Below are 27909 nucleotides of genomic sequence, written 5' to 3'. Positions count from 1 at the left end.
ACATAAACGATTATTCTTTCAGACTCACTCTGAAGATAGCTCAAACATAAATGAAGTACTGACTATTGTAGTTTGTCCATCCCATCGGCTCTATAGCTCAGTTGGTTAGAGCGTCTGCCTAGTAAGCAGAAGGTCGAGGGTTCGACTCCCTCTGTAGCCTTCCTTTTTTTCACAAAGGCTACCACTTGTGTTTATCAATTTCTTTTGCAAAGTTCAATTTTCATTTCACATGTAAGATTTGCTGTTATTATTGTCAACAACATTAGACTGATACCGGAGCTTGTGTACAAATGGATATGATTGGAATCGCATGTCACAGTTTCCCAAATAGACATAAACGATTATTCTTTCACACTCGTTCTAAAGATAGGTGAAACATAAATGAAGTATAGACTATTGTAACTTGGTCTATCCCATCGGCTCTATAGCTCAGTTGGTTAGAGCGTCTGCCTAGTAAGCAGAAGGTCGAGGGTTCGACTACCCCTGGAACCTTCCTTTTTTTTCACAAAGGGTACAATGGTGTTTATCAATTTCTTTTGCAAAGTTCAATTTTCATTTCACATGTAAGATTTGCAGTTATTATTGTCAACAACATTAGACTGATACCGGAGCTTGTGTAAAAATGGATATGATTGGAATCGCATGTCACAGTTTCCCAAATAGACATAAACGATTATTCTTTCACACTCGTTCTAAAGATAGGTGAAACATAAATGAAGTATAGACTCTTGTTACTTGGTCTATCCCATTGGCTCTATAGCTCACTTGGTTAGAGCGTCTGCCTAGTAAGCAGAAGGTCGAGGGTTCGACTCCCCCTGGAGCCTTCCTCTTTTTTTTCACAAAGGCTACCACTTGTGTTTATCACTTCATTTTGCTAAGTTCAATTTCATTTCACATTTAGAATTTGCTGTTATTGTATTCAATAACATCAGACTGATATCTGCGTTTGTGTAAAATGGGTATTTTAGGAATCGCATGTCACACTTCTCCAAAGAAACATAAACGATTATTCTTTCAGACTCACTCTGAAGATAGCTCAAACATAAATGAAGTACTGACTATTGTAGTTTGTCCATCCCATCGGCTCTATAGCTCAGTTGGTTAGAGCGTCTGCCTAGTAAGCAGAAGGTCGAGGGTTCGACTCCCCCTGTAGCCTTCCTTTTTTTCACAAAGGCTACCACTTGTGTTTATCAATTTCTTTTGCAAAGTTCAATTTTCATTTCACATGTAAGATTTGCTGTTATTATTGTCAACAACATTAGACTGATACCGGAGCTTGTGTACAAATGGATATGATTGGAATCGCATGTCACAGTTTCCCAAATAGACATAAACGATTATTCTTTCACACTCGTTCTAAAGATAGGTGAAACATAAATGAAGTATAGACTATTGTAACTTGGTCTATCCCATCGGCTCTATAGCTGAGTTGGTTAGAGCGTCTGCCTAGTAAGCAGAAGGTCGATGGTTCGACTCCCCCTGGAACCTTCCTTTTTTTCACAAAGGCTACCATTGTGTTTATCAATTTCTTTTGCAAAGTTCAATTTTCATTTCACATGTAAGATTTGCAGTTATTATTGTCAACAACATTAGACTGATACCGGAGCTTGTGTAAAAATGGATATGATTGGAATCGCATGTCACAGTTTCCCAAATAGACATAAACGATTATTCTTTCACACTCGTTCTAAAGATAGGTGAAACATAAATGAAGTATAGACTCTTGTTACTTGGTCTATCCCATTGGCTCTATAGCTCACTTGGTTAGAGCGTCTGCCTAGTAAGCAGAAGGTCGAGGGTTCGACTCCCCCTGGAGCCTTCCTCTTTTTTTTTCACATAGGCTACCACTTGTGTTTATCACTTCATTTTGCTAAGTTCAATTTCATTTCACATTTAGAATTTGCTGTTATTGTATTCAATAACATCAGACTGATATCTGCGTTTGTGTAAAATGGGTATTTTAGGAATCGCATGTCACACTTCTCCAAAGAAACATAAACGATTATTCTTTCAGACTCACTCTGAAGATAGCTCAAACATAAATGAAGTACTGACTATTGTAGTTTGTCCATCCCATCAGCTCTATGGCTCAGTTGGTTAGAGCGTCTGCCTAGTAAGCAGAAGGTCGAGGGTTCGACTCCCCCTGGAGCCTTCCTTTTTTTTCACAAAGGCTACCACTTGTGTTTATCAATTTCTTTTGCAAAGTTCAATTTTCATTTCACATGTAAGATTTGCTGTTATTATTGTCAACAACATTAGACTGATACCGGAGCTTGTGTAAAAATGGATATGATTGGAATTGCATGTCACAGTTTCCCAAATAGACATAAACGATTATACTTTCACACTCGTTCTAAAGATAGGTGAAACATAAATGGAGTATAGACTCTTGTTACTTGGTCTATCCCATTGGCTCTATAGCTCAGTTGGTTAGAGCGTCTGCCTAGTAAGCAGAAGGTCGAGGGTTCGACTCCCCCTGGAGCCTTCCTCTTTTTTTTCACAAAGGCTACCACTTGTGTTTATCACTTCATTTTGCTAAGTTCAATTTCATTTCACATTTAGAATTTGCTGTTATTGTATTCAATGACATCAGACTGATATCTGCGTTTGTGTAAAATGGGTATTTTAGGAGTCGCATGTCACACTTCTCCAAAGAAACATAAACGATTATTCTTTCAGACTCACTCTGAAGATAGCTCAAACATAAATGAAGTACTGACTATTGTAGTTTGTCCATCCCATCGGCTCTATAGCTCAGTTGGTTAGAGCGTCTGCCTAGTAAGCAGAAGGTCGAGGGTTCGACTCCCTCTGTAGCCTTCCTTTTTTTCACAAAGGCTACCACTTGTGTTTATCAATTTCTTTTGCAAAGTTCAATTTTCATTTCACATGTAAGATTTGCTGTTATTATTGTCAACAACATTAGACTGATACCGGAGCTTGTGTACAAATGGATATGATTGGAATCGCATGTCACAGTTTCCCAAATAGACATAAACGATTATTCTTTCACACTCGTTCTAAAGATAGGTGAAACATAAATGAAGTATAGACTATTGTAACTTGGTCTATCCCATCGGCTCTATAGCTCAGTTGGTTAGAGCGTCTGCCTAGTAAGCAGAAGGTCGAGGGTTCGACTACCCCTGGAACCTTCCTTTTTTTTCACAAAGGGTACAATGGTGTTTATCAATTTCTTTTGCAAAGTTCAATTTTCATTTCACATGTAAGATTTGCAGTTATTATTGTCAACAACATTAGACTGATACCGGAGCTTGTGTAAAAATGGATATGATTGGAATCGCATGTCACAGTTTCCCAAATAGACATAAACGATTATTCTTTCACACTCGTTCTAAAGATAGGTGAAACATAAATGAAGTATAGACTCTTGTTACTTGGTCTATCCCATTGGCTCTATAGCTCACTTGGTTAGAGCGTCTGCCTAGTAAGCAGAAGGTCGAGGGTTCGACTCCCCCTGGAGCCTTCCTCTTTTTTTTCACAAAGGCTACCACTTGTGTTTATCACTTCATTTTGCTAAGTTCAATTTCATTTCACATTTAGAATTTGCTGTTATTGTATTCAATAACATCAGACTGATATCTGCGTTTGTGTAAAATGGGTATTTTAGGAATCGCATGTCACACTTCTCCAAAGAAACATAAACGATTATTCTTTCAGACTCACTCTGAAGATAGCTCAAACATAAATGAAGTACTGACTATTGTAGTTTGTCCATCCCATCGGCTCTATAGCTCAGTTGGTTAGAGCGTCTGCCTAGTAAGCAGAAGGTCGAGGGTTCGACTCCCCCTGTAGCCTTCCTTTTTTTCACAAAGGCTACCACTTGTGTTTATCAATTTCTTTTGCAAAGTTCAATTTTCATTTCACATGTAAGATTTGCTGTTATTATTGTCAACAACATTAGACTGATACCGGAGCTTGTGTACAAATGGATATGATTGGAATCGCATGTCACAGTTTCCCAAATAGACATAAACGATTATTCTTTCACACTCGTTCTAAAGATAGGTGAAACATAAATGAAGTATAGACTATTGTAACTTGGTCTATCCCATCGGCTCTATAGCTGAGTTGGTTAGAGCGTCTGCCTAGTAAGCAGAAGGTCGATGGTTCGACTCCCCCTGGAACCTTCCTTTTTTTCACAAAGGCTACCATTGTGTTTATCAATTTCTTTTGCAAAGTTCAATTTTCATTTCACATGTAAGATTTGCAGTTATTATTGTCAACAACATTAGACTGATACCGGAGCTTGTGTAAAAATGGATATGATTGGAATCGCATGTCACAGTTTCCCAAATAGACATAAACGATTATTCTTTCACACTCGTTCTAAAGATAGGTGAAACATAAATGAAGTATAGACTCTTGTTACTTGGTCTATCCCATTGGCTCTATAGCTCACTTGGTTAGAGCGTCTGCCTAGTAAGCAGAAGGTCGAGGGTTCGACTTCCCCTGGAGCCTTCCTCTTTTTTTTCACAAAGGCTACCACTTGTGTTTATCACTTCATTTTGCTAAGTTCAATTTCATTTCACATTTAGAATTTGCTGTTATTGTATTCAATAACATCAGACTGATATCTGCGTTTGTGTAAAATGGGTATTTTAGGAATCGCATGTCACACTTCTCCAAAGACACATTAACGATTATTCTTTCAGACTCACTCTGAAGATAGCTCAAACATAAATGAAGTACTGACTATTGTAGTTTGTCCATCCCATCGGCTCTATAGCTCAGTTGGTTAGAGCGTCTGCCTAGTAAGCAGAAGGTCGAGGGTTCGACTCCCCCTGGAGCCTTCCTTTTTTTCACAAAGGCTACCACTTGTGTTTATCAATTTCTTTTGCAAAGTTCAATTTTCATTTCACATGTAAGATTTGCTGTTATTATTGTCAACAACATTAGACTGATACCGGAGCTTGTGTACAAATGGATATGATTGGAATCGCATGTCACAGTTTCCCAAATAGACATAAACGATTATTCTTTCACACTCGTTCTAAAGATAGGTGAAACATAAATGAAGTATAGACTCTTGTTACTTGGTCTATCCCATTGGCTCTATAGCTCAGTTGGTTAGAGCGTCTGCCTAGTAAGCAGAAGGTCGAGGGTTCGACTCCCCCTGGAGCCTTCCTCTTTTTTTTCACATAGGCTACCACTTGTGTTTATCACTTCATTTTGCTAAGTTCAATTTCATTTCACATTTAGAATTTGCTGTTATTGTATTCAATAACATCACGACTGATATCTGCGTTTGTGTAAAATGGGTATTTTAGGAATCGCATGTCACACTTCTCCAAAGACACATTAACGATTATTCTTTCAGACTCACTCTGAAGATAGCTCAAACATAAATGAAGTACTGACTATTGTAGTTTGTCCATCCCATCGGCTCTATAGCTCAGTTGGTTAGAGCGTCTGCCTAGTAAGCAGAAGGTCGAGGGTTCGACTCCCCCTGGAGCCTTCCTTTTTTTCACAAAGGCTACCACTTGTGTTTATCAATTTCTTTTGCAAAGTTCAATTTTCATTTCACATGTACGATTTGCTGTTATTATTGTCAACAACATTAGACTGATACCGGAGCTTGTGTAAAAATGGATATGATTGGAATCGCATGTCACAGTTTCCCAAATAGACATAAACGATTATTCTTTCACACTCGTTCTAAAGACAGGTGAAACATAAATGGAGTATAGACTCTTGTTACTTGGTCTATCCCATTGGCTCTATAGCTCAGTTGGTTAGAGCGTCTGCCTAGTAAGCAGAAGGTCGAGGGTTCGACTCCCCCTGGAGCCTTCCTCTTTTTTTTCACATAGGCTACCACTTGTGTTTATCACTTCATTTTGCTAAGTTCAATTTCATTTCACATTTAGAATTTGCTGTTATTGTATTCAATAACATCAGACTGATATCTGCGTTTGTGTAAAATGGGTATTTTAGGAATCGCATGTCACACTTCTCCAAAGAAACATAAACGATTATTCTTTCAGACTCACTCTGAAGATAGCTCAAACATAAATGAAGTACTGACTATTGTAGTTTGTCCATCCCATCAGCTCTATGGCTCAGTTGGTTAGAGCGTCTGCCTAGTAAGCAGAAGGTCGAGGGTTCGACTCCCCCTGGAGCCTTCCTTTTTTTTCACAAAGGCTACCACTTGTGTTTATCAATTTCTTTTGCAAAGTTCAATTTTCATTTCACATGTAAGATTTGCTGTTATTATTGTCAACAACATTAGACTGATACCGGAGCTTGTGTAAAAATGGATATGATTGGAATTGCATGTCACAGTTTCCCAAATAGACATAAACGATTATACTTTCACACTCGTTCTAAAGATAGGTGAAACATAAATGGAGTATAGACTCTTGTTACTTGGTCTATCCCATTGGCTCTATAGCTCAGTTGGTTAGAGCGTCTGCCTAGTAAGCAGAAGGTCGAGGGTTCGACTCCCCCTGGAGCCTTCCTCTTTTTTTTCACAAAGGCTACCACTTGTGTTTATCACTTCATTTTGCTAAGTTCAATTTCATTTCACATTTAGAATTTGCTGTTATTGTATTCAATGACATCAGACTGATATCTGCGTTTGTGTAAAATGGGTATTTTAGGAGTCGCATGTCACACTTCTCCAAAGAAACATAAACGATTATTCTTTCAGACTCACTCTGAAGATAGCTCAAACATAAATGAAGTACTGACTATTGTAGTTTGTCCATCCCATCGGCTCTATAGCTCAGTTGGTTAGAGCGTCTGCCTAGTAAGCAGAAGGTCGAGGGTTCGACTCCCTCTGTAGCCTTCCTTTTTTTCACAAAGGCTACCACTTGTGTTTATCAATTTCTTTTGCAAAGTTCAATTTTCATTTCACATGTAAGATTTGCTGTTATTATTGTCAACAACATTAGACTGATACCGGAGCTTGTGTACAAATGGATATGATTGGAATCGCATGTCACAGTTTCCCAAATAGACATAAACGATTATTCTTTCACACTCGTTCTAAAGATAGGTGAAACATAAATGAAGTATAGACTATTGTAACTTGGTCTATCCCATCGGCTCTATAGCTCAGTTGGTTAGAGCGTCTGCCTAGTAAGCAGAAGGTCGAGGGTTCGACTACCCCTGGAACCTTCCTTTTTTTTCACAAAGGGTACAATGGTGTTTATCAATTTCTTTTGCAAAGTTCAATTTTCATTTCACATGTAAGATTTGCAGTTATTATTGTCAACAACATTAGACTGATACCGGAGCTTGTGTAAAAATGGATATGATTGGAATCGCATGTCACAGTTTCCCAAATAGACATAAACGATTATTCTTTCACACTCGTTCTAAAGATAGGTGAAACATAAATGAAGTATAGACTCTTGTTACTTGGTCTATCCCATTGGCTCTATAGCTCACTTGGTTAGAGCGTCTGCCTAGTAAGCAGAAGGTCGAGGGTTCGACTCCCCCTGGAGCCTTCCTCTTTTTTTTCACAAAGGCTACCACTTGTGTTTATCACTTCATTTTGCTAAGTTCAATTTCATTTCACATTTAGAATTTGCTGTTATTGTATTCAATAACATCAGACTGATATCTGCGTTTGTGTAAAATGGGTATTTTAGGAATCGCATGTCACACTTCTCCAAAGAAACATAAACGATTATTCTTTCAGACTCACTCTGAAGATAGCTCAAACATAAATGAAGTACTGACTATTGTAGTTTGTCCATCCCATCGGCTCTATAGCTCAGTTGGTTAGAGCGTCTGCCTAGTAAGCAGAAGGTCGAGGGTTCGACTCCCCCTGTAGCCTTCCTTTTTTTCACAAAGGCTACCACTTGTGTTTATCAATTTCTTTTGCAAAGTTCAATTTTCATTTCACATGTAAGATTTGCTGTTATTATTGTCAACAACATTAGACTGATACCGGAGCTTGTGTACAAATGGATATGATTGGAATCGCATGTCACAGTTTCCCAAATAGACATAAACGATTATTCTTTCACACTCGTTCTAAAGATAGGTGAAACATAAATGAAGTATAGACTATTGTAACTTGGTCTATCCCATCGGCTCTATAGCTGAGTTGGTTAGAGCGTCTGCCTAGTAAGCAGAAGGTCGATGGTTCGACTCCCCCTGGAACCTTCCTTTTTTTCACAAAGGCTACCATTGTGTTTATCAATTTCTTTTGCAAAGTTCAATTTTCATTTCACATGTAAGATTTGCAGTTATTATTGTCAACAACATTAGACTGATACCGGAGCTTGTGTAAAAATGGATATGATTGGAATCGCATGTCACAGTTTCCCAAATAGACATAAACGATTATTCTTTCACACTCGTTCTAAAGATAGGTGAAACATAAATGAAGTATAGACTCTTGTTACTTGGTCTATCCCATTGGCTCTATAGCTCACTTGGTTAGAGCGTCTGCCTAGTAAGCAGAAGGTCGAGGGTTCGACTTCCCCTGGAGCCTTCCTCTTTTTTTTCACAAAGGCTACCACTTGTGTTTATCACTTCATTTTGCTAAGTTCAATTTCATTTCACATTTAGAATTTGCTGTTATTGTATTCAATAACATCAGACTGATATCTGCGTTTGTGTAAAATGGGTATTTTAGGAATCGCATGTCACACTTCTCCAAAGACACATTAACGATTATTCTTTCAGACTCACTCTGAAGATAGCTCAAACATAAATGAAGTACTGACTATTGTAGTTTGTCCATCCCATCGGCTCTATAGCTCAGTTGGTTAGAGCGTCTGCCTAGTAAGCAGAAGGTCGAGGGTTCGACTCCCCCTGGAGCCTTCCTTTTTTTCACAAAGGCTACCACTTGTGTTTATCAATTTCTTTTGCAAAGTTCAATTTTCATTTCACATGTAAGATTTGCTGTTATTATTGTCAACAACATTAGACTGATACCGGAGCTTGTGTACAAATGGATATGATTGGAATCGCATGTCACAGTTTCCCAAATAGACATAAACGATTATTCTTTCACACTCGTTCTAAAGATAGGTGAAACATAAATGAAGTATAGACTCTTGTTACTTGGTCTATCCCATTGGCTCTATAGCTCAGTTGGTTAGAGCGTCTGCCTAGTAAGCAGAAGGTCGAGGGTTCGACTCCCCCTGGAGCCTTCCTCTTTTTTTTCACATAGGCTACCACTTGTGTTTATCACTTCATTTTGCTAAGTTCAATTTCATTTCACATTTAGAATTTGCTGTTATTGTATTCAATAACATCACGACTGATATCTGCGTTTGTGTAAAATGGGTATTTTAGGAATCGCATGTCACACTTCTCCAAAGACACATTAACGATTATTCTTTCAGACTCACTCTGAAGATAGCTCAAACATAAATGAAGTACTGACTATTGTAGTTTGTCCATCCCATCGGCTCTATAGCTCAGTTGGTTAGAGCGTCTGCCTAGTAAGCAGAAGGTCGAGGGTTCGACTCCCCCTGGAGCCTTCCTTTTTTTTTGACAAAGGCTACCACTTGTGTTTATCAATTTCTTTTGCAAAGTTCAATTTTCATTTCACATGTAAGATTTGCTGTTATTATTGTCAACAACACTAGACTGATACCGGAGCTAGTGTACAAATGGATATGATTGGAATCGCATGTCACAGTTTCCCAAATAGACATAAACGATTATTCTTTCACACTCGTTCTAAAGATAGGTGAAACATAAATGGAGTATAGACTCTTGTTACTTGGTCTATCCCATTGGCTCTATAGCTCAGTTGGTTAGAGCGTCTGCCTAGTAAGCAGAAGGTCGAGGGTTCGACTCCCCCTGGAGCCTTCCTCTGTTTTTTCACATAGGCTACCACTTGTGTTTATCACTTCATTTTGCTAAGTTCAATTTCATTTCACATTTAGAATTTGCTGTTATTGTATTCAATAACATCACGACTGATATCTGCGTTTGTGTAAAATGGGTATTTTAGGAATCGCATGTCACACTTCTCCAAAGACACATTAACGATTATTCTTTCAGACTCACTCTGAAGATAGCTCAAACATAAATGAAGTACTGACTATTGTAGTTTGTCCATCCCATCGGCTCTATAGCTCAGTTGGTTAGAGCGTCTGCCTAGTAAGCAGAAGGTCGAGGGTTCGACTCCCCATGGAGCCTTCCTTTTTTTCACAAAGGCTACCACTTGTGTTTATCAATTTCTTTTGCAAAGTTCAATTTTCATTTCACATGTAAGATTTGCTGTTATTATTGTCAACAACATTAGACTGATACCGGAGCTTGTGTAAAAATGGATATGATTGGAATCGCATGTCACAGTTTCCCAAATAGACATAAACGATTATTCTTTCACACTCGTTCTAAAGATAGGTGAAACATAAATGAAGTATAGACTCTTGTTACTTGGTCTATCCCATTGGCTCTATAGCTCACTTGGTTAGAGCGTCTGCCTAGTAAGCAGAAGGTCGAGGGTTCGACTCCCCCTGGAGCCTTCCTCTTTTTTTTCACAAAGGCTACCACTTGTGTTTATCACTTCATTTTGCTAAGTTCAATTTCATTTCACATTTAGAATTTGCTGTTATTGTATTCAATAACATCAGACTGATATCTGCGTTTGTGTAAAATGGGTATTTTAGGAATCGCATGTCACACTTCTCCAAAGAAACATAAACGATTATTCTTTCAGACTCACTCTGAAGATAGCTCAAACATAAATGAAGTACTGACTATTGTAGTTTGTCCATCCCATCGGCTCTATAGCTGAGTTGGTTAGAGCGTCTGCCTAGTAAGCAGAAGGTCGATGGTTCGACTCCCCCTGGAACCTTCCTTTTTTTCACAAAGGCTACCATTGTGTTTATCAATTTCTTTTGCAAAGTTCAATTTTCATTTCACATGTAAGATTTGCAGTTATTATTGTCAACAACATTAGACTGATACCGGAGCTTGTGTAAAAATGGATATGATTGGAATCGCATGTCACAGTTTCCCAAATAGACATAAACGATTATTCTTTCACACTCGTTCTAAAGATAGGTGAAACATAAATGAAGTATAGACTCTTGTTACTTGGTCTATCCCATTGGCTCTATAGCTCACTTGGTTAGAGCGTCTGCCTAGTAAGCAGAAGGTCGAGGGTTCGACTTCCCCTGGAGCCTTCCTCTTTTTTTTCACAAAGGCTACCACTTGTGTTTATCACTTCATTTTGCTAAGTTCAATTTCATTTCACATTTAGAATTTGCTGTTATTGTATTCAATAACATCAGACTGATATCTGCGTTTGTGTAAAATGGGTATTTTAGGAATCGCATGTCACACTTCTCCAAAGACACATTAACGATTATTCTTTCAGACTCACTCTGAAGATAGCTCAAACATAAATGAAGTACTGACTATTGTAGTTTGTCCATCCCATCGGCTCTATAGCTCAGTTGGTTAGAGCGTCTGCCTAGTAAGCAGAAGGTCGAGGGTTCGACTCCCCCTGGAGCCTTCCTTTTTTTCACAAAGGCTACCACTTGTGTTTATCAATTTCTTTTGCAAAGTTCAATTTTCATTTCACATGTAAGATTTGCTGTTATTATTGTCAACAACATTAGACTGATACCGGAGCTTGTGTACAAATGGATATGATTGGAATCGCATGTCACAGTTTCCCAAATAGACATAAACGATTATTCTTTCACACTCGTTCTAAAGATAGGTGAAACATAAATGAAGTATAGACTCTTGTTACTTGGTCTATCCCATTGGCTCTATAGCTCAGTTGGTTAGAGCGTCTGCCTAGTAAGCAGAAGGTCGAGGGTTCGACTCCCCCTGGAGCCTTCCTCTTTTTTTTCACATAGGCTACCACTTGTGTTTATCACTTCATTTTGCTAAGTTCAATTTCATTTCACATTTAGAATTTGCTGTTATTGTATTCAATAACATCACGACTGATATCTGCGTTTGTGTAAAATGGGTATTTTAGGAATCGCATGTCACACTTCTCCAAAGACACATTAACGATTATTCTTTCAGACTCACTCTGAAGATAGCTCAAACATAAATGAAGTACTGACTATTGTAGTTTGTCCATCCCATCGGCTCTATAGCTCAGTTGGTTAGAGCGTCTGCCTAGTAAGCAGAAGGTCGAGGGTTCGACTCCCCCTGGAGCCTTCCTTTTTTTTTGACAAAGGCTACCACTTGTGTTTATCAATTTCTTTTGCAAAGTTCAATTTTCATTTCACATGTAAGATTTGCTGTTATTATTGTCAACAACACTAGACTGATACCGGAGCTAGTGTACAAATGGATATGATTGGAATCGCATGTCACAGTTTCCCAAATAGACATAAACGATTATTCTTTCACACTCGTTCTAAAGATAGGTGAAACATAAATGGAGTATAGACTCTTGTTACTTGGTCTATCCCATTGGCTCTATAGCTCAGTTGGTTAGAGCGTCTGCCTAGTAAGCAGAAGGTCGAGGGTTCGACTCCCCCTGGAGCCTTCCTCTGTTTTTTCACATAGGCTACCACTTGTGTTTATCACTTCATTTTGCTAAGTTCAATTTCATTTCACATTTAGAATTTGCTGTTATTGTATTCAATAACATCACGACTGATATCTGCGTTTGTGTAAAATGGGTATTTTAGGAATCGCATGTCACACTTCTCCAAAGACACATTAACGATTATTCTTTCAGACTCACTCTGAAGATAGCTCAAACATAAATGAAGTACTGACTATTGTAGTTTGTCCATCCCATCGGCTCTATAGCTCAGTTGGTTAGAGCGTCTGCCTAGTAAGCAGAAGGTCGAGGGTTCGACTCCCCATGGAGCCTTCCTTTTTTTCACAAAGGCTACCACTTGTGTTTATCAATTTCTTTTGCAAAGTTCAATTTTCATTTCACATGTAAGATTTGCTGTTATTATTGTCAACAACATTAGACTGATACCGGAGCTTGTGTAAAAATGGATATGATTGGAATCGCATGTCACAGTTTCCCAAATAGACATAAACGATTATTCTTTCACACTCGTTCTAAAGATAGGTGAAACATAAATGAAGTATAGACTCTTGTTACTTGGTCTATCCCATTGGCTCTATAGCTCACTTGGTTAGAGCGTCTGCCTAGTAAGCAGAAGGTCGAGGGTTCGACTCCCCCTGGAGCCTTCCTCTTTTTTTTCACAAAGGCTACCACTTGTGTTTATCACTTCATTTTGCTAAGTTCAATTTCATTTCACATTTAGAATTTGCTGTTATTGTATTCAATAACATCAGACTGATATCTGCGTTTGTGTAAAATGGGTATTTTAGGAATCGCATGTCACACTTCTCCAAAGAAACATAAACGATTATTCTTTCAGACTCACTCTGAAGATAGCTCAAACATAAATGAAGTACTGACTATTGTAGTTTGTCCATCCCATCGGCTCTATAGCTCAGTTGGTTAGAGCGTCTGCCTAGTAAGCAGAAGGTCGAGGGTTCGACTCCCCCTGTAGCCTTCCTTTTTTTCACAAAGGCTACCACTTGTGTTTATCAATTTCTTTTGCAAAGTTCAATTTTCATTTCACATGTAAGATTTGCTGTTATTATTGTCAACAACATTAGACTGATACCGGAGCTTGTGTACAAATGGATATGATTGGAATCGCATGTCACAGTTTCCCAAATAGACATAAACGATTATTCTTTCACACTCGTTCTAAAGATAGGTGAAACATAAATGAAGTATAGACTATTGTAACTTGGTCTATCCCATCGGCTCTATAGCTCAGTTGGTTAGAGCGTCTGCCTAGTAAGCAGAAGGTCGATGGTTCGACTCCCCCTGGAACCTTCCTTTTTTTTCACAAAGGCTACCATTGTGTTTATCAATTTCTTTTGCAAAGTTCAATTTTCATTTCACATGTAAGATTTGCAGTTATTATTGTCAACAACATTAGACTGATACCGGAGCTTGTGTAAAAATGGATATGATTGGAATCGCATGTCACAGTTTCCCAAATAGACATAAACGATTATTCTTTCACACTCGTTCTAAAGATAGGTGAAACATAAATGAAGTATAGACACTTGTTACTTGGTCTATCCCATTGGCTCTATAGCTCACTTGGTTAGAGCGTCTGCCTAGTAAGCAGAAGGTCGAGGGTTCGACTCCCCCTGGAGCCTTCCTCTTTTTTTTCACAAAGGCTACCACTTGTGTTTATCACTTCATTTTGCTAAGTTCAATTTCATTTCACATTTAGAATTTGCTGTTATTGTATTCAATAACATCAGACTGATATCTGCGTTTGTGTAAAATGGGTATTTTAGGAATCGCATGTCACACTTCTCCAAAGACACATTAACGATTATTCTTTCAGACTCACTCTGAAGATAGCTCAAACATAAATGAAGTACTGACTATTGTAGTTTGTCCATCCCATCGGCTCTATAGCTCAGTTGGTTAGAGCGTCTGCCTAGTAAGCAGAAGGTCGAGGGTTCGACTCCCCCTGGAGCCTTCCTTTTTTTTTGACAAAGGCTACCACTTGTGTTTATCAATTTCTTTTGCAAAGTTCAATTTTCATTTCACATGTAAGATTTGCTGTTATTATTGTCAACAACATTAGACTGATACCGGAGCTAGTGTACAAATGGATATGATTGGAATCGCATGTCACAGTTTCCCAAATAGACATAAACGATTATTCTTTCACACTCGTTCTAAAGATAGGTGAAACATAAATGGAGTATAGACTCTTGTTACTTGGTCTATCCCATTGGCTCTATAGCTCAGTTGGTTAGAGCGTCTGCCTAGTAAGCAGAAGGTCGAGGGTTCGACTCCCCCTGGAGCCTTCCTCTGTTTTTTCACATAGGCTACCACTTGTGTTTATCACTTCATTTTGCTAAGTTCAATTTCATTTCACATTTAGAATTTGCTGTTATTGCATTCAATAACATCACGACTGATATCTGCGTTTGTGTAAAATGGGTATTTTAGGAATCGCATGTCACACTTCTCCAAAGACACATAAACGATTATTCTTTCAGACTCACTCTGAAGATAGCTCAAACATAAATGAAGTACTGACTATTGTAGTTTGTCCATCCCATCGGCTCTATAGCTCAGTTGGTTAGAGCGTCTGCCTAGTAAGCAGAAGGTCGAGGGTTCGACTCCCCATGGAGCCTTCCTTTTTTTCACAAAGGCTACCACTTGTGTTTATCAATTTCTTTTGCAAAGTTCAATTTTCATTTCACATGTAAGATTTGCAGTTATTATTGTCAACAACATTAGACTGATACCGGAGCTTGTGTAAAAATGGATATGATTGGAATCGCATGTCACAGTTTCCCAAATAGACATAAACGATTATTCTTTCACACTCGTTCTAAAGATAGGTGAAACATAAATGAAGTATAGACTCTTGTTACTTGGTCTATCCCATTGGCTCTATAGCTCAGTTGGTTAGAGCGTCTGCCTAGTAAGCAGAAGGTCGAGGGTTCGACTCCCCCTGGAGCCTTCCTCTTTTTTTTCACAAAGGCTACCACTTGTGTTTATCACTTCATTTTGCTAAGTTCAATTTCATTTCACATTTAGAATTTGCTGTTATTGTATTCAATAACATCAGACTGATATCTGCGTTTGTGTAAAATGGGTATTTTAGGAATCGCATGTCACACTTCTCCAAAGACACATTAACGATTATTCTTTCAGACTCACTCTGAAGATAGCTCAAACATAAATGAAGTACTGACTATTGTAGTTTGTCCATCCCATCGGCTCTATAGCTCAGTTGGTTAGAGCGTCTGCCTAGTAAGCAGAAGGTCGAGGGTTCGACTCCCCCTGGAGCCTTCCTTTTTTTTTGACAAAGGCTACCACTTGTGTTTATCAATTTCTTTTGCAAAGTTCAATTTTCATTTCACATGTAAGATTTGCTGTTATTATTGTCAACAACATTAGACTGATACCGGAGCTAGTGTACAAATGGATATGATTGGAATCGCATGTCACAGTTTCCCAAATAGACATAAACGATTATTCTTTCACACTCGTTCTAAAGATAGGTGAAACATAAATGGAGTATAGACTCTTGTTACTTGGTCTATCCCATCGGCTCTATAGCTCAGTTGGTTAGAGCGTCTGCCTAGTAAGCAGAAGGTCGAGGGTTCGACTCCCCCTGGAGCCTTCCTCTGTTTTTTCACATAGGCTACCACTTGTGTTTATCACTTCATTTTGCTAAGTTCAATTTCATTTCACATTTAGAATTTGCTGTTATTGCATTCAATAACATCACGACTGATATCTGCGTTTGTGTAAAATGGGTATTTTAGGAATCGCATGTCACACTTCTCCAAAGACACATTAACGATTATTCTTTCAGACTCACTCTGAAGATAGCTCAAACATAAATGAAGTACTGACTATTGTAGTTTGTCCATCCCATCGGCTCTATAGCTCAGTTGGTTAGAGCGTCTGCCTAGTAAGCAGAAGGTCGAGGGTTCGACTCCCCATGGAGCCTTCCTTTTTTTCACAAAGGCTACCACTTGTGTTTATCAATTTCTTTTGCAAAGTTCAATTTTCATTTCACATGTAAGATTTGCAGTTATTATTGTCAACAACATTAGACTGATACCGGAGCTTGTGTAAAAATGGATATGATTGGAATTGCATGTCACAGTTTCCCAAATAGACATAAACGATTATTCTTTCACACTCGTTCTAAAGATAGGTGAAACATAAATGAAGTATAGACTCTTGTTACTTGGTCTATCCCATTGGCTCTATAGCTCACTTGGTTAGAGCGTCTGCCTAGTAAGCAGAAGGTCGAGGGTTCGACTCCCCCTGGAGCCTTCCTCTTTTTTTTCACAAAGGCTACCACTTGTGTTTATCACTTCATTTTGCTAAGTTCAATTTCATTTCACATTTAGAATTTGCTGTTATTGTATTCAATAACATCAGACTGATATCTGCGTTTGTGTAAAATGGGTATTTTAGGAATCGCATGTCACACTTCTCCAAAGAAACATAAACGATTATTCTTTCAGACTCACTCTGAAGATAGCTCAAACATAAATGAAGTACTGACTATTGTAGTTTGTCCATCCCATCGGCTCTATAGCTCAGTTGGTTAGAGCGTCTGCCTAGTAAGCAGAAGGTCGAGGGTTCGACTCCCCCTGGAGCCTTCCTTTTTTTCACAAAGGCTACCACTTGTGTTTATCAATTTCTTTTGCAAAGTTCAATTTTCATTTCACATGTAAGATTTGCTGTTATTATTGTCAACAACATTAGACTGATACCGGAGCTTGTGTACAAATGGATATGATTGGAATCGCATGTCACAGTTTCCCAAATAGACATAAACGATTATTCTTTCACACTCGTTCTAAAGATAGGTGAAACATAAATGAAGTATAGACTATTGTAACTTGGTCTATCCCATCGGCTCTATAGCTCAGTTGGTTAGAGCGTCTGCCTAGTAAGCAGAAGGTCGATGGTTCGACTCCCCCTGGAACCTTCCTTTTTTTTCACAAAGGCTACCACTTGTGTTTATCAATTTCTTTTGCAAAGTTCAATTTTCATTTCACATGTAAGATTTGCAGTTATTATTGTCAACAACATTAGACTGATACCGGAGCTTGTGTAAAAATGGATATGATTGGAATCGCATGTCACAGTTTCCCAAATAGACATAAACGATTATTCTTTCACACTCGTTCTAAAGATAGGTGAAACATAAATGAAGTATAGACTCTTGTTACTTGGTCTATCCCATTGGCTCTATAGCTCACTTGGTTAGAGCGTCTGCCTAGTAAGCAGAAGGTCGAGGGTTCGACTCCCCCTGGAGCCTTCCTCTTTTTTTTCACAAAGGCTACCACTTGTGTTTATCACTTCATTTTGCTAAGTTCAATTTCATTTCACATTTAGAATTTGCTGTTATTGTATTCAATAACATCAGACTGATATCTGCGTTTGTGTAAAATGGGTATTTTAGGAATCGCATGTCACACTTCTCCAAAGACACATTAACGATTATTCTTTCAGACTCACTCTGAAGATAGCTCAAACATAAATGAAGTACTGACTATTGTAGTTTGTCCATCCCATCGGCTCTATAGCTCAGTTGGTTAGAGCGTCTGCCTAGTAAGCAGAAGGTCGAGGGTTCGACTCCCCCTGGAGCCTTCCTTTTTTTCACAAAGGCTACCACTTGTGTTTATCAATTTCTTTTGCAAAGTTCAATTTTCATTTCACATGTAAGATTTGCTGTTATTATTGTCAACAACATTAGACTGATACCGGAGCTTGTGTACAAATGGATATGATTGGAATCGCATGTCACAGTTTCCCAAATAGACATAAACGATTATTCTTTCACACTCGTTCTAAAGATAGGTGAAACATAAATGAAGTATAGACTCTTGTTACTTGGTCTATCCCATTGGCTCTATAGCTCAGTTGGTTAGAGCGTCTGCCTAGTAAGCAGAAGGTCGAGGGTTCGACTCCCCCTGGAGCCTTCCTCTTTTTTTTCACAAAGGCTACCACTTGTGTTTATCACTTCATTTTGCTAAGTTCAATTTCATTTCACATTTAGAATTTGCTGTTATTGTATTCAATAACATCAGACTGATATCTGCGTTTGTGTAAAATGGGTATTTTAGGAATCGCATGTCACACTTCTCCAAAGACACATAAACGATTATTCTTTCAGACTCACTCTGAAGATAGCTCAAACATAAATGAAGTACTGACTATTGTAGTTTGTCCATCCCATCGGCTCTATAGCTCAGTTGGTTAGAGCGTCTGCCTAGTAAGCAGAAGGTCGAGGGTTCGACTCCCCCTGGAGCCTTCCTTTTTTTTTGACAAAGGCTACCACTTGTGTTTATCAATTTCTTTTGCAAAGTTCAATTTTCATTTCACATGTAAGATTTGCTGTCATTATTGTCAACAACATTAGACTGATACCGGAGCTAGTGTACAAATGGATATGATTGGAATCGCATGTCACAGTTTCCCAAATAGACATAAACGATTATTCTTTCACACTCGTTCTAAAGATAGGTGAAACATAAATGGAGTATAGACTCTTGTTACTTGGTCTATCCCATTGGCTCTATAGCTCAGTTGGTTAGAGCGTCTGCCTAGTAAGCAGAAGGTCGAGGGTTCGACTCCCCCTGGAGCCTTCCTCTGTTTTTTCACATAGGCTACCACTTGTGTTTATCACTTCATTTTGCTAAGTTCAATTTCATTTCACATTTAGAATTTGCTGTTATTGCATTCAATAACATCACGACTGATATCTGCGTTTGTGTAAAATGGGTATTTTAGGAATCGCATGTCACACTTCTCCAAAGACACATTAACGATTATTCTTTCAGACTCACTCTGAAGATAGCTCAAACATAAATGAAGTACTGACTATTGTAGTTTGTCCATCCCATCGGCTCTATAGCTCAGTTGGTTAGAGCGTCTGCCTAGTAAGCAGAAGGTCGAGGGTTCGACTCCCCCTGGAGCCTTCCTTTTTTTCACAAAGGCTACCACTTGTGTTTATCAATTTCTTTTGCAAAGTTCAATTTTCATTTCACATGTAAGATTTGCAGTTATTATTGTCAACAACATTAGACTGATACCGGAGCTTGTGTAAAAATGGTTATGATTGGAATTGCATGTCACAGTTTCCCAAATAGACATAAACGATTATTCTTTCACACTCGTTCTAAAGATAGGTGAAACATAAATGGAGTATAGACTCTTGTTACTTGGTCTATCCCATTGGCTCTATAGCTCAGTTGGTTAGAGCGTCTGCCTAGTAAGCAGAAGGTCGAGGGTTCGACTCCCCCTGGAGCCTTCCTCTTTTTTTTCACATAGGCTACCACTTGTGTTTATCACTTCATTTTGCTAAGTTCAATTTCATTTCACATTTAGAATTTGCTGTTATTGTATTCAATAACATCACGACTGATATCTGCGTTTGTGTAAAATGGGTATTTTAGGAATCGCATGTCACACTTCTCCAAAGACACATTAACGATTATTCTTTCAGACTCACTCTGAAGATAGCTCAAACATAAATGAAGTACTGACTATTGTAGTTTGTCCATCCCATCGGCTCTATAGCTCAGTTGGTTAGAGCGTCTGCCTAGTAAGCAGAAGGTCGAGGGTTCGACTCCCCCTGGAGCCTTCCTTTTTTCACAAAGGCTACCACTTGTGTTTATCAATTTCTTTTGCAAAGTTCAATTTTCATTTCACATGTACGATTTGCTGTTATTATTGTCAACAACATTAGACTGATACCGGAGCTTGTGTAAAAATGGATATGATTGGAATCGCATGTCACAGTTTCCCAAATAGATATAAACGATTATTCTTTCACACTCGTTCTAAAGACAGGTGAAACATAAATGGAGTATAGACTCTTGTTACTTGGTCTATCCCATTGGCTCTATAGCTCAGTTGGTTAGAGCGTCTGCCTAGTAAGCAGAAGGTCGAGGGTTCGACTCCCCCTGGAGCCTTCCTCTTTTTTTTCACATAGGCTACCACTTGTGTTTATCACTTCATTTTGCTAAGTTCAATTTCATTTCACATTTAGAATTTGCTGTTATTGTATTCAATAACATCAGGCTGATATCTGCGTTTGTGTAAAATGGGTATTTTAGGAATCGCATGTCACACTTCTCCAAAGAAACATAAACGATTATTCTTTCAGACTCACTCTGAAGATAGCTCAAACATAAATGAAGTACTGACTATTGTAGTTTGTCCATCCCATCAGCTCTATGGCTCAGTTGGTTAGAGCGTCTGCCTAGTAAGCAGAAGGTCGAGGGTTCGACTCCCCCTGGAGCCCTCCTTTTTTTTCACAAAGGCTACCACTTGTGTTTATCAATTTCTTTTGCAAAGTTCAATTTTCATTTCACATGTAAGATTTGCAGTTATTATTGTCAACAACATTAGACTGATACCGGAGCTTGTGTAAAAATGGTTATGATTGGAATTGCATGTCACAGTTTCCCAAATAGACATAAACGATTATACTTTCACACTCGTTCTAAAGATAGGTGAAACATAAATGGAGTATAGACTCTTGTTACTTGGTCTATCCCATTGGCTCTATAGCTCAGTTGGTTAGAGCGTCTGCCTAGTAAGCAGAAGGTCGAGGGTTCGACTCCCCCTGGAGCCTTCCTCTTTTTTTTCACATAGGCTACCACTTGTGTTTATCACTTCATTTTGCTAAGTTCAATTTCATTTCACATTTAGAATTTGCTGTTATTGTATTCAATGACATCAGACTGATATCTGCGTTTGTGTAAAATGGGTATTTTAGGAGTCGCATGTCACACTTCTCCAAAGAAACATAAACGATTATTCTTTCAGACTCACTCTGAAGATAGCTCAAACATAAATGAAGTACTGACTATTGTAGTTTGTCCATCCCATCGGCTCTATAGCTCAGTTGGTTAGAGCGTCTGCCTAGTAAGCAGAAGGTCGAGGGTTCGACTCCCCCTGTAGCCTTCCTTTTTTTCACAAAGGCTACCACTTGTGTTTATCAATTTCTTTTGCAAAGTTCAATTTTCATTTCACATGTAAGATTTGCTGTTATTATTGTCAGCAACATTAGACTGATACCGGAGCTTGTGTAAAAATGGATATGATTGGAATCGCATGTCACAGTTTCCCAAATAGACATAAACGATTATTCTTTCACACTCGTTCTAAAGATAGGTGAAACATAAATGAAGTATAGACTATTGTAACTTGGTCTATCCCATCGGCTCTATAGCTCAGTTGGTTAGAGCGTCTGCCTAGTAAGCAGAAGGTCGAGGGTTCGACTCCCCCTGGAGCCTTCCTTTTTTTTCACAAAGGCTACCATTGTGTTTATCAATTTCTTTTGCAAAGTTCAATTTTCATTTCACATGTAAGATTTGCTGTCATTATTGTCAGCAACATTAGACTGATACCGGAGCTTGTGTAAAAATGGATATGATTGGAATCGCATGTCACAGTTTCCCAAATAGACATAAATGATTATTCTTTCACACTCGTTCTAAAGATAGGTGAAACATAAATGAAGTATAGACTATTGTAACTTGGTCTATCCCATCGGCTCTATAGCTCAGTTGGTTAGAGCGTCTGCCTAGTAAGCAGAAGGTCGAGGGTTCGACTCCCCCTGGAGCCTTCCTTTTTTTTCACAAAGGCTACCACTTGTGTTTATCAATTTCTTTTGCAAAGTTCAATTTTCATTTCACATGTACGATTTGCTGTCATTATTGTCAGCAACATTAGACTGATACCGGAGCTTGTGTAAAAATGGATATGATTGGAATCGCATGTCACAGTTTCCCAAATAGACATAAACGATTATTCTTTCACACTCGTTCTAAAGATAGGTGAAACATAAATGAAGTATAGACTATTGTAACTTGTTCTATCCCATTGGCTCTATAGCTCAGTTGGTTAGAGCGTCTGCCTAGTAAGCAGAAGGTCGAGGGTTCGACTCCCCCTGGAGCCTTCCTCTTTTTTTTCACATAGGCTACCACTTGTGTTTATCACTTCATTTTGCTAAGTTCAATTTCATTTCACATTTAGAATTTGCTGTTATTGTATTCAATAACATCACGACTGATATCTGCGTTTGTGTAAAATGGGTATTTTAGGAATCGCATGTCACACTTCTCCAAAGACACATTAACGATTATTCTTTCAGACTCACTCTGAAGATAGCTCAAACATAAATGAAGTACTGACTATTGTAGTTTGTCCATCCCATCGGCTCTATAGCTCAGTTGGTTAGAGCGTCTGCCTAGTAAGCAGAAGGTCGAGGGTTCGACTCCCCCTGGAGCCTTCCTTTTTTTCACAAAGGCTACCACTTGTGTTTATCAATTTCTTTTGCAAAGTTCAATTTTCATTTCACATGTACGATTTGCTGTTATTATTGTCAACAACATTAGACTGATACCGGAGCTTGTGTAAAAATGGATATGATTGGAATCGCATGTCACAGTTTCCCAAATAGACATAAACGATTATTCTTTCACACTCGTTCTAAAGACAGGTGAAACATAAATGGAGTATAGACTCTTGTTACTTGGTCTATCCCATTGGCTCTATAGCTCAGTTGGTTAGAGCGTCTGCCTAGTAAGCAGAAGGTCGAGGGTTCGACTCCCCCTGGAGCCTTCCTCTTTTTTTTCACATAGGCTACCACTTGTGTTTATCACTTCATTTTGCTAAGTTCAATTTCATTTCACATTTAGAATTTGCTGTTATTGTATTCAATAACATCAGACTGATATCTGCGTTTGTGTAAAATGGGTATTTTAGGAATCGCATGTCACACTTCTCCAAAGAAACATAAACGATTATTCTTTCAGACTCACTCTGAAGATAGCTCAAACATAAATGAAGTACTGACTATTGTAGTTTGTCCATCCCATCAGCTATATGGCTCAGTTGGTTAGAGCGTCTGCCTAGTAAGCAGAAGGTCGAGGGTTCGACTCCCCCTGGAGCCTTCCTTTTTTTCACAAAGGCTACCACTTGTGTTTATCAATTTCTTTTGCAAAGTTCAATTTTCATTTCACATGTAAGATTTGCAGTTATTATTGTCAACAACATTAGACTGATACCGGAGCTTGTGTAAAAATGGTTATGATTGGATTTGCATGTCACAGTTTCCCAAATAGACATAAACGATTATTCTTTCACACTCGTTCTAAAGATAGGTGAAACATAAATGGAGTATAGACTCTTGTTACTTGGTCTATCCCATTGGCTCTATAGCTCAGTTGGTTAGAGCGTCTGCCTAGTAAGCAGAAGGTCGAGGGTACGACTCCCCCTGGAGCCTTCCTCTTTTTTTTCACATAGGCTACCATTGTGTTTGTCACTTCATTTTGCAAAGTTCAATTTCATTTCACATTTAGAATTTGCAGTTATTATTGTCAACAACATTAGACTGATACCGGAGCTTGTGTAAAAATGGATATGATTGGAATCGCATGTCACAGTTTTCCAAATAGACATAAACGATTATTCTTTCACACTCGTTCTAAAGATAGGTGAAACATAAATGAAGTATAGACTATGGTAACTTGTTCTATCCCATTGGCTCTATAGCTCAGTTGGTTAGAGCGTCTGCCTAGTAAGCAGAAGGTCGAGGGTTCGACTCCCCCTGGAGCCTTCCTCTTTTTCTTCACATAGGCTACCACTTGTGTTTATCACTTCACTTTGCTAAGTTCAATTTCATTTCACATTTAGAATTTGCTGTTATTGTATTCAATAACATCAGACTGATATCTGCGTTTGTGTAAAATGGGTATTTTAGGAATCGCATGTCACACTTCTCCAAAGAAACATAAACGATTATTCTTTCAGACTCACTCTGAAGATAGCTCAAACATAAATGAAGTACTGACTATTGTAGTTTGTCCATCCCATCAGCTCTATGGCTCAGTTGGTTAGAGCGTCTGCCTACTAAGCAGAAGGTCGAGGGTTCGACTCCCCCTGGAGCCTTCCTTTTTTTTCACAAAGGCTACCACTTGTGTTTATCACTTCATTTTGCAAAGTTCAATTTTCATTTCACATGTAAGATTTGCTGTTATTATTGTCAACAACATTAGACTGATACCGGAGCTTGTGTAAAAATGGATATGATTGGAATCGCATGTCACAGTTTCCCAAATAGACATAAACGATTGTTCTTTCACACTCGTTCTAAAGATAGGTGAAACATAAATGGAGTATAGACTCTTGTTACTTCGTCTATTCCATTGGCTCTATAGCTCAGTTGGTTAGAGCGTCTGCCTAGTAAGCAGAAGGTCGAGGGTTCGACTCCCCCTGTAGCTTTCCTTTTTTTCACAAAGGCTACCACTTGTGTTTATCAATTTCTTTTGCAAAGTTCAATTTTCATTTCACATGTAAGATTTGCTGTTATTATTGTCAACAACATTAGACTGATACCGGAGCTTGTGTAAAAATGGATATGATTGGAATAAAATGTCACAGTTTCCCAAATAGACATAAACGATTATTCTTTCACACTCGTTCTAAAGATAGGTGAAACATAAATGAAGTATAGACTATTGTTACTTGGTCTATCCCATTGGCTCTATAGCTCAGTTGGTTAGAGCGTCTGCCTAGTAAGCAGAAGGTCGAGGGTTCGACTCCCCCTGGAGCCTTCCTCTTTTTTTTCACAAAGGCTACCACTTGTGTTTATCACTTCATTTTGCTAAGTTCAATTTCATTTCACATTTAGAATTTGCTGTTATTGTATTCAATAACATCAGACTGATATCTGCGTTTGTGTAAAATGGGTATTTTAGGAATCGCATGTCACACTTCTCCAAAGACACATTAACGATTATTCTTTCAGACTCACTCTGAAGATAGCTCAAACATAAATGAAGTACTGACTATTGTAGTTTGTCCATCCCATCGGCTCTATAGCTCAGTTGGTTAGAGCGTCTGCCTAGTAAGCAGAAGGTCGAGGGTTCGACTCCCCCTGGAGCCTTCCTTTTTTTCACAAAGGCTACCACTTGTGTTTATCAATTTCTTTTGCAAAGTTCAATTTTCATTTCACATGTAAGATTTGCTGTCATTATTGTCAGCAACATTAGACTGATACCGGAGCTTGTGTAAAAATGGATATGATTGGAATCGCATGTCACAGTTTCCCAAATAGACATAAATGATTATTCTTTCACACTCGTTCTAAAGATAGGTGAAACATAAATGAAGTATAGACTATTGTAACTTGGTCTATCCCATTGGCTCTATAGCTCAGTTGGTTAGAGCGTCTGCCTAGTAAGCAGAAGGTCGAGGGTTCGACTCCCCCTGGAGCCTTCCTTTTTTTTCACAAAGGCTACCACTTGTGTTTATCAATTTCTTTTGCAAAGTTCAATTTTCATTTCACATGTACGATTTGCTGTCATTATTGTCAGCAACATTAGACTGATACCGGAGCTTGTGTAAAAATGGATATGATTGGAATCGCATGTCACAGTTTCCCAAATAGACATAAACGATTATTCTTTCACACTCGTTCTAAAGATAGGTGAAACATAAATGAAGTATAGACTATTGTAACTTGTTCTATCCCATTGGCTCTATAGCTCAGTTGGTTAGAGCGTCTGCCTAGTAAGCAGAAGGTCGAGGGTTCGACTCCCCCTGGAGCCTTCCTCTTTTTTTTCACATAGGCTACCACTTGTGTTTATCACTTCATTTTGCTAAGTTCAATTTCATTTCACATTTAGAATTTGCTGTTATTGTATTCAATAACATCACGACTGATATCTGCGTTTGTGTAAAATGGGTATTTTAGGAATCGCATGTCACACTTCTCCAAAGACACATTAACGATTATTCTTTCAGACTCACTCTGAAGATAGCTCAAACATAAATGAAGTACTGACTATTGTAGTTTGTCCATCCCATCGGCTCTATAGCTCAGTTGGTTAGAGCGTCTGCCTAGTAAGCAGAAGGTCGAGGGTTCGACTCCCCCTGGAGCCTTCCTTTTTTTCACAAAGGCTACCACTTGTGTTTATCAATTTCTTTTGCAAAGTTCAATTTTCATTTCACATGTACGATTTGCTGTTATTATTGTCAACAACATTAGACTGATACCGGAGCTTGTGTAAAAATGGATATGATTGGAATCGCATGTCACAGTTTCCCAAATAGACATAAACGATTATTCTTTCACACTCGTTCTAAAGACAGGTGAAACATAAATGGAGTATAGACTCTTGTTACTTGGTCTATCCCATTGGCTCTATAGCTCAGTTGGTTAGAGCGTCTGCCTAGTAAGCAGAAGGTCGAGGGTTCGACTCCCCCTGGAGCCTTCCTCTTTTTTTTCACATAGGCTACCACTTGTGTTTATCACTTCATTTTGCTAAGTTCAATTTCATTTCACATTTAGAATTTGCTGTTATTGTATTCAATAACATCAGACTGATATCTGCGTTTGTGTAAAATGGGTATTTTAGGAATCGCATGTCACACTTCTCCAAAGAAACATAAACGATTATTCTTTCAGACTCACTCTGAAGATAGCTCAAACATAAATGAAGTACTGACTATTGTAGTTTGTCCATCCCATCAGCTATATGGCTCAGTTGGTTAGAGCGTCTGCCTAGTAAGCAGAAGGTCGAGGGTTCGACTCCCCCTGGAGCCTTCCTTTTTTTCACAAAGGCTACCACTTGTGTTTATCAATTTCTTTTGCAAAGTTCAATTTTCATTTCACATGTAAGATTTGCAGTTATTATTGTCAACAACATTAGACTGATACCGGAGCTTGTGTAAAAATGGTTATGATTGGATTTGCATGTCACAGTTTCCCAAATAGACATAAACGATTATTCTTTCACACTCGTTCTAAAGATAGGTGAAACATAAATGGAGTATAGACTCTTGTTACTTGGTCTATCCCATTGGCTCTATAGCTCAGTTGGTTAGAGCGTCTGCCTAGTAAGCAGAAGGTCGAGGGTACGACTCCCCCTGGAGCCTTCCTCTTTTTTTTCACATAGGCTACCATTGTGTTTGTCACTTCATTTTGCAAAGTTCAATTTCATTTCACATTTAGAATTTGCAGTTATTATTGTCAACAACATTAGACTGATACCGGAGCTTGTGTAAAAATGGATATGATTGGAATCGCATGTCACAGTTTTCCAAATAGACATAAACGATTATTCTTTCACACTCGTTCTAAAGATAGGTGAAACATAAATGAAGTATAGACTATGGTATCTTGTTCTATCCCATTGGCTCTATAGCTCAGTTGGTTAGAGCGTCTGCCTAGTAAGCAGAAGGTCGAGGGTTCGACTCCCCCTGGAGCCTTCCTCTTTTTCTTCACATAGGCTACCACTTGTGTTTATCACTTCACTTTGCTAAGTTCAATTTCATTTCACATTTAGAATTTGCTGTTATTGTATTCAATAACATCAGACTGATATCTGCGTTTGTGTAAAATGGGTATTTTAGGAATCGCATGTCACACTTCTCCA

The 27909-nt window shown here is 38.5% G+C and overlaps 43 non-coding genes across 43 annotated transcripts; all 43 read left to right on the top strand.

Moving 5' to 3' along the window:
* The first annotated feature begins 2411 nt into the window (after positions 1-2411).
* On the top strand, positions 2412-2485 carry Trnat-agu (transfer RNA threonine (anticodon AGU)). Its single transcript has one exon. It is a non-coding gene; the product is annotated as a tRNA-Thr (tRNA).
* Positions 2486-4734: 2249 nt separating this feature from the next.
* On the top strand, positions 4735-4808 carry Trnat-agu (transfer RNA threonine (anticodon AGU)). The gene has a single exon. It is a non-coding gene; the product is annotated as a tRNA-Thr (tRNA).
* A 258-nt stretch (positions 4809-5066) lies between these two features.
* Positions 5067-5140, top strand: Trnat-agu (transfer RNA threonine (anticodon AGU)). The gene has a single exon. It is a non-coding gene; the product is annotated as a tRNA-Thr (tRNA).
* A 259-nt stretch (positions 5141-5399) lies between these two features.
* On the top strand, positions 5400-5473 carry Trnat-agu (transfer RNA threonine (anticodon AGU)). Its single transcript has one exon. It is a non-coding gene; the product is annotated as a tRNA-Thr (tRNA).
* A 258-nt stretch (positions 5474-5731) lies between these two features.
* Positions 5732-5805, top strand: Trnat-agu (transfer RNA threonine (anticodon AGU)). The gene has a single exon. It is a non-coding gene; the product is annotated as a tRNA-Thr (tRNA).
* A 591-nt stretch (positions 5806-6396) lies between these two features.
* Positions 6397-6470, top strand: Trnat-agu (transfer RNA threonine (anticodon AGU)). The gene has a single exon. It is a non-coding gene; the product is annotated as a tRNA-Thr (tRNA).
* Positions 6471-8719: 2249 nt separating this feature from the next.
* On the top strand, positions 8720-8793 carry Trnat-agu (transfer RNA threonine (anticodon AGU)). The gene has a single exon. It is a non-coding gene; the product is annotated as a tRNA-Thr (tRNA).
* A 258-nt stretch (positions 8794-9051) lies between these two features.
* Positions 9052-9125, top strand: Trnat-agu (transfer RNA threonine (anticodon AGU)). The gene has a single exon. It is a non-coding gene; the product is annotated as a tRNA-Thr (tRNA).
* Positions 9126-9384: 259 nt separating this feature from the next.
* Positions 9385-9458, top strand: Trnat-agu (transfer RNA threonine (anticodon AGU)). The gene has a single exon. It is a non-coding gene; the product is annotated as a tRNA-Thr (tRNA).
* A 260-nt stretch (positions 9459-9718) lies between these two features.
* Positions 9719-9792, top strand: Trnat-agu (transfer RNA threonine (anticodon AGU)). The gene has a single exon. It is a non-coding gene; the product is annotated as a tRNA-Thr (tRNA).
* A 1586-nt stretch (positions 9793-11378) lies between these two features.
* Trnat-agu (transfer RNA threonine (anticodon AGU)) lies at positions 11379-11452 on the top strand. Its single transcript has one exon. It is a non-coding gene; the product is annotated as a tRNA-Thr (tRNA).
* Positions 11453-11710: 258 nt separating this feature from the next.
* Trnat-agu (transfer RNA threonine (anticodon AGU)) lies at positions 11711-11784 on the top strand. Its single transcript has one exon. It is a non-coding gene; the product is annotated as a tRNA-Thr (tRNA).
* Positions 11785-12043: 259 nt separating this feature from the next.
* On the top strand, positions 12044-12117 carry Trnat-agu (transfer RNA threonine (anticodon AGU)). The gene has a single exon. It is a non-coding gene; the product is annotated as a tRNA-Thr (tRNA).
* A 260-nt stretch (positions 12118-12377) lies between these two features.
* Trnat-agu (transfer RNA threonine (anticodon AGU)) lies at positions 12378-12451 on the top strand. The gene has a single exon. It is a non-coding gene; the product is annotated as a tRNA-Thr (tRNA).
* Positions 12452-14370: 1919 nt separating this feature from the next.
* Trnat-agu (transfer RNA threonine (anticodon AGU)) lies at positions 14371-14444 on the top strand. The gene has a single exon. It is a non-coding gene; the product is annotated as a tRNA-Thr (tRNA).
* Positions 14445-14704: 260 nt separating this feature from the next.
* Positions 14705-14778, top strand: Trnat-agu (transfer RNA threonine (anticodon AGU)). Its single transcript has one exon. It is a non-coding gene; the product is annotated as a tRNA-Thr (tRNA).
* A 591-nt stretch (positions 14779-15369) lies between these two features.
* On the top strand, positions 15370-15443 carry Trnat-agu (transfer RNA threonine (anticodon AGU)). Its single transcript has one exon. It is a non-coding gene; the product is annotated as a tRNA-Thr (tRNA).
* Positions 15444-15701: 258 nt separating this feature from the next.
* On the top strand, positions 15702-15775 carry Trnat-agu (transfer RNA threonine (anticodon AGU)). Its single transcript has one exon. It is a non-coding gene; the product is annotated as a tRNA-Thr (tRNA).
* A 260-nt stretch (positions 15776-16035) lies between these two features.
* On the top strand, positions 16036-16109 carry Trnat-agu (transfer RNA threonine (anticodon AGU)). Its single transcript has one exon. It is a non-coding gene; the product is annotated as a tRNA-Thr (tRNA).
* Positions 16110-17032: 923 nt separating this feature from the next.
* On the top strand, positions 17033-17106 carry Trnat-agu (transfer RNA threonine (anticodon AGU)). The gene has a single exon. It is a non-coding gene; the product is annotated as a tRNA-Thr (tRNA).
* Positions 17107-18029: 923 nt separating this feature from the next.
* Positions 18030-18103, top strand: Trnat-agu (transfer RNA threonine (anticodon AGU)). Its single transcript has one exon. It is a non-coding gene; the product is annotated as a tRNA-Thr (tRNA).
* Positions 18104-18361: 258 nt separating this feature from the next.
* On the top strand, positions 18362-18435 carry Trnat-agu (transfer RNA threonine (anticodon AGU)). Its single transcript has one exon. It is a non-coding gene; the product is annotated as a tRNA-Thr (tRNA).
* Positions 18436-18693: 258 nt separating this feature from the next.
* On the top strand, positions 18694-18767 carry Trnat-agu (transfer RNA threonine (anticodon AGU)). The gene has a single exon. It is a non-coding gene; the product is annotated as a tRNA-Thr (tRNA).
* Positions 18768-19027: 260 nt separating this feature from the next.
* On the top strand, positions 19028-19101 carry Trnat-agu (transfer RNA threonine (anticodon AGU)). The gene has a single exon. It is a non-coding gene; the product is annotated as a tRNA-Thr (tRNA).
* A 259-nt stretch (positions 19102-19360) lies between these two features.
* On the top strand, positions 19361-19434 carry Trnat-agu (transfer RNA threonine (anticodon AGU)). The gene has a single exon. It is a non-coding gene; the product is annotated as a tRNA-Thr (tRNA).
* A 258-nt stretch (positions 19435-19692) lies between these two features.
* Positions 19693-19766, top strand: Trnat-agu (transfer RNA threonine (anticodon AGU)). Its single transcript has one exon. It is a non-coding gene; the product is annotated as a tRNA-Thr (tRNA).
* A 259-nt stretch (positions 19767-20025) lies between these two features.
* Trnat-agu (transfer RNA threonine (anticodon AGU)) lies at positions 20026-20099 on the top strand. Its single transcript has one exon. It is a non-coding gene; the product is annotated as a tRNA-Thr (tRNA).
* Positions 20100-20356: 257 nt separating this feature from the next.
* On the top strand, positions 20357-20430 carry Trnat-agu (transfer RNA threonine (anticodon AGU)). Its single transcript has one exon. It is a non-coding gene; the product is annotated as a tRNA-Thr (tRNA).
* Positions 20431-21021: 591 nt separating this feature from the next.
* Positions 21022-21095, top strand: Trnat-agu (transfer RNA threonine (anticodon AGU)). The gene has a single exon. It is a non-coding gene; the product is annotated as a tRNA-Thr (tRNA).
* Positions 21096-21685: 590 nt separating this feature from the next.
* Trnat-agu (transfer RNA threonine (anticodon AGU)) lies at positions 21686-21759 on the top strand. Its single transcript has one exon. It is a non-coding gene; the product is annotated as a tRNA-Thr (tRNA).
* A 258-nt stretch (positions 21760-22017) lies between these two features.
* Trnat-agu (transfer RNA threonine (anticodon AGU)) lies at positions 22018-22091 on the top strand. The gene has a single exon. It is a non-coding gene; the product is annotated as a tRNA-Thr (tRNA).
* Positions 22092-22350: 259 nt separating this feature from the next.
* Trnat-agu (transfer RNA threonine (anticodon AGU)) lies at positions 22351-22424 on the top strand. The gene has a single exon. It is a non-coding gene; the product is annotated as a tRNA-Thr (tRNA).
* Positions 22425-22683: 259 nt separating this feature from the next.
* On the top strand, positions 22684-22757 carry Trnat-agu (transfer RNA threonine (anticodon AGU)). The gene has a single exon. It is a non-coding gene; the product is annotated as a tRNA-Thr (tRNA).
* Positions 22758-23015: 258 nt separating this feature from the next.
* Trnat-agu (transfer RNA threonine (anticodon AGU)) lies at positions 23016-23089 on the top strand. Its single transcript has one exon. It is a non-coding gene; the product is annotated as a tRNA-Thr (tRNA).
* A 923-nt stretch (positions 23090-24012) lies between these two features.
* Trnat-agu (transfer RNA threonine (anticodon AGU)) lies at positions 24013-24086 on the top strand. The gene has a single exon. It is a non-coding gene; the product is annotated as a tRNA-Thr (tRNA).
* A 258-nt stretch (positions 24087-24344) lies between these two features.
* On the top strand, positions 24345-24418 carry Trnas-acu (transfer RNA serine (anticodon ACU)). Its single transcript has one exon. It is a non-coding gene; the product is annotated as a tRNA-Ser (tRNA).
* Positions 24419-25009: 591 nt separating this feature from the next.
* On the top strand, positions 25010-25083 carry Trnat-agu (transfer RNA threonine (anticodon AGU)). Its single transcript has one exon. It is a non-coding gene; the product is annotated as a tRNA-Thr (tRNA).
* A 258-nt stretch (positions 25084-25341) lies between these two features.
* Trnat-agu (transfer RNA threonine (anticodon AGU)) lies at positions 25342-25415 on the top strand. Its single transcript has one exon. It is a non-coding gene; the product is annotated as a tRNA-Thr (tRNA).
* Positions 25416-25673: 258 nt separating this feature from the next.
* Positions 25674-25747, top strand: Trnat-agu (transfer RNA threonine (anticodon AGU)). Its single transcript has one exon. It is a non-coding gene; the product is annotated as a tRNA-Thr (tRNA).
* Positions 25748-26006: 259 nt separating this feature from the next.
* Positions 26007-26080, top strand: Trnat-agu (transfer RNA threonine (anticodon AGU)). The gene has a single exon. It is a non-coding gene; the product is annotated as a tRNA-Thr (tRNA).
* A 259-nt stretch (positions 26081-26339) lies between these two features.
* Positions 26340-26413, top strand: Trnat-agu (transfer RNA threonine (anticodon AGU)). The gene has a single exon. It is a non-coding gene; the product is annotated as a tRNA-Thr (tRNA).
* A 258-nt stretch (positions 26414-26671) lies between these two features.
* Positions 26672-26745, top strand: Trnat-agu (transfer RNA threonine (anticodon AGU)). The gene has a single exon. It is a non-coding gene; the product is annotated as a tRNA-Thr (tRNA).
* A 923-nt stretch (positions 26746-27668) lies between these two features.
* On the top strand, positions 27669-27742 carry Trnat-agu (transfer RNA threonine (anticodon AGU)). The gene has a single exon. It is a non-coding gene; the product is annotated as a tRNA-Thr (tRNA).
* The last annotated feature ends 167 nt before the right edge of the window (positions 27743-27909 follow it).

This window comes from Haliotis asinina, chromosome 4 (assembly GCF_037392515.1).
Source record: "Haliotis asinina isolate JCU_RB_2024 chromosome 4, JCU_Hal_asi_v2, whole genome shotgun sequence".
Classification (NCBI taxonomy): Eukaryota; Metazoa; Mollusca; class Gastropoda; order Lepetellida; family Haliotidae; genus Haliotis; species Haliotis asinina.
This window is presented reverse-complemented; position numbering and strand designations above follow the sequence as displayed.